Source organism: Lupinus angustifolius, chromosome LG01, assembly GCF_001865875.1.
Source record: "Lupinus angustifolius cultivar Tanjil chromosome LG01, LupAngTanjil_v1.0, whole genome shotgun sequence".
NCBI classification, from domain to species: domain Eukaryota; kingdom Viridiplantae; phylum Streptophyta; class Magnoliopsida; order Fabales; family Fabaceae; genus Lupinus; species Lupinus angustifolius.
In genome coordinates this window covers 33,000,348-33,003,060 of record NC_032009.1, presented here as the reverse complement: position 1 = coordinate 33,003,060, position 2,713 = coordinate 33,000,348, and positions in this window count along the sequence as shown.

Below are 2,713 nucleotides of genomic sequence, written 5' to 3'. Positions count from 1 at the left end.
TGATTAGGATTAGGATGAGGATGAGCACAAGGATGAGGATGAGGATGAGGATGAGGATGAGGATGAGGATGAGGATGAGGATGAGGATGAGGATGAGGATGAGCATGAGGATTAGGATTAGGATTAGAATTAGGGTTAGGGTTAGGATTAGGATTAGGATGAGGATGGGGTTGAGGATGAGGATGAGGATGAGGACCAGGATCAGGACGAGGATGAGGATGAGGATGAGGTTGAGCACGAGGATGAGGATGAAGATGAGGATGAGGACTTGGATTAGGATTAGGATAAGGATAAGGATAAGGATTAAGATTAGGGTTAGTATTAGGATGAGGACGAGGATAGGGAAAAAGATGAAGGATGAGGATGACGATGAGGATTAGGGTTTGGATTAAGATTAGGGTTAGGATTTGGATTAGGATTAGGATGAGTATGAGGATGAGGATGAGGATGAGGATGAGGATGAGAATGAGGATGAGGATGAAGATGAGGGTGATGATGAGGATGAGGATGATGATGATGAGGATTAGAATGAGGATGGGGATAAGGATGAGGATTAGGATTAGGATTTGCAATAGGATGAGGATGAGGTAGAGGATTATGATCAGGATTAGGATTTGAATTAGGATGAGGATGAGGATGAGGATGAGGATGATGATGAGGATGAGGTTGAGGACAAGGATGAGGGAGAGGATGAGGATGAGGCTGAGGGTGAGGATCAGGGCGAGGATGAGAATGAGGATGAGGATGAGGGTGAGGATGAGGGTGAGGGTAAGGGTGGGAATGAGGATGAGAATGAGGTTAGGATTAGGATCAGGATAAGGATGAGGATGAGGATGAGGATGAGGATAAGGATGTGGATGAGGATGAGGATGAGGATAGGGATGAGGATAAGGATGAGGATGCGGCTGAGGATGAGGATGAGGATGAGGATGAGGATGAGGATGAGGATGAGGATGAGGATGAGGATGAGGATAAGGATGAGGATGAGGATGAGGATGAAGGTGAGGATGAGGGTGAGGATGAGGATGAGGGTGAGGATGAGGATCAGGGTGAGGATTGGGATGAGGATTAGGATGAGGATCACGATTAGCATGAGGATGAGGATGAGGATGAGAATGAGGATTAGGATGAGGATGTGGATGCAGATGAGGATTAGGATTAGTTTTAGGATGAGAATGAGGATGTGGATGTGTATTTGGATGAGGATGAGGATGAGGATGAGGATGAGGATGAGGATGAGAATGAGGATGAGGTTGAGGATGAGGTTGAGGATGAGGATGGGGATGAGGATGAGGATGAGGATGAGGTTGAGGATGAGGAATAGGATTACAATTATTAGTAGGATTAGGATTGGGATTAGGATTAGGACTAGCATGAGGATGAGAAAAGGGATGAGGGTGAGAATGAGGGTGTGGATGAGGATGAGCATGATCCTGAGGATTAGGATGAGGATGAGGATGAGGATGAGGATGAGGGTGCGGGTGAGGATGAGGATGAGGATGAGGAAGAGCATGAGGGTGAGGGTGAAGATGAGGATAAGGATCAGGATGAGAAAGAGGATGAAGATGAGGATGAGGATGAGAATGAGGACTAGGATGAGGATGAGGATTAGGATTAGGATTAGGATTAGGATTAGGATTAGGATGAGAATGAGGATGTGGATGTGTATAGGAATGAGGATGAGGATCAGGATGAGAATGAGGATGAGGATGAGGATGATAATGAGAATTAGGATGAGGATGTGGATGCGGATGAGGATTAGGATTGGGATTAGGATGAGGATGAGGATGTGAATGTGTATTTGGATGAGGATGAGGATGAGAATGAGGATGAGGATGAGGATGAGGATGAGGATGAGGATGAGGATGAGGATGAGGATGAGGATGAGGATGGGGATGAGGATGAGGATGAGCTTGAGGATGAGGAAGAGGACGAGTTCAGAATGAGGAATAGGAATAGGATTATTAGTAGGATTAGGATTAGGATTAGTATGAGGATGAGGATGAATATGAGGATGAGGAAGATGGTGAGGTTGAGAATGAGGAATAGGAATAAGATTATTAGTAGGATTAGGATTAGGATTAGTATGAGGATGAGGATGAGGATGAGGATAAGGATAAGGGTGGGAACGAGGATGAGGATGAGAATGAGGATTAGGATGAGGAGGAGGATGAGAATGGGGAATAGGATTCAGATTAGGATTAGGTATAGGGTTTGCATTAGGATGAGGATGAGGATTAGGTTGAAGATTAGGAAGAGGAAGACGATGAGGTTAGGTTTAGGATTATGATGAGGATAAGCAAGAGGATGAGGATGCGGACGAGGATGAGGATTAGGATGAGGATTAGGATGAGGATGAGGGTGAGGATGAGGGTGAGGATGAGGATGAGGATGAGGATGAGGATGAGGATTAGGATGAGCATGAGGATGCGTATGATGGTGAGGACGAGGATGAGGATGAGGATGAGGATGAGGATGAGGATGAGGGTGAGGATTAGGAATAGGGTTTGCATTAGGATGAGGATGAGCTTGAATATTAGGAAGAGGATGAGGTTAGGTATAGGATTATGATGAGGATAAGCAAGAGGATGAGGATGAGGACGAGGATTTTGATTAGTATTAGGATTAGGATTAGCATTAGGATGAGGATAAGGATGAGGATTATGATTAGGATTAGGATTAGTATTAGGATGAGGATGAGAAAGAGGATGAG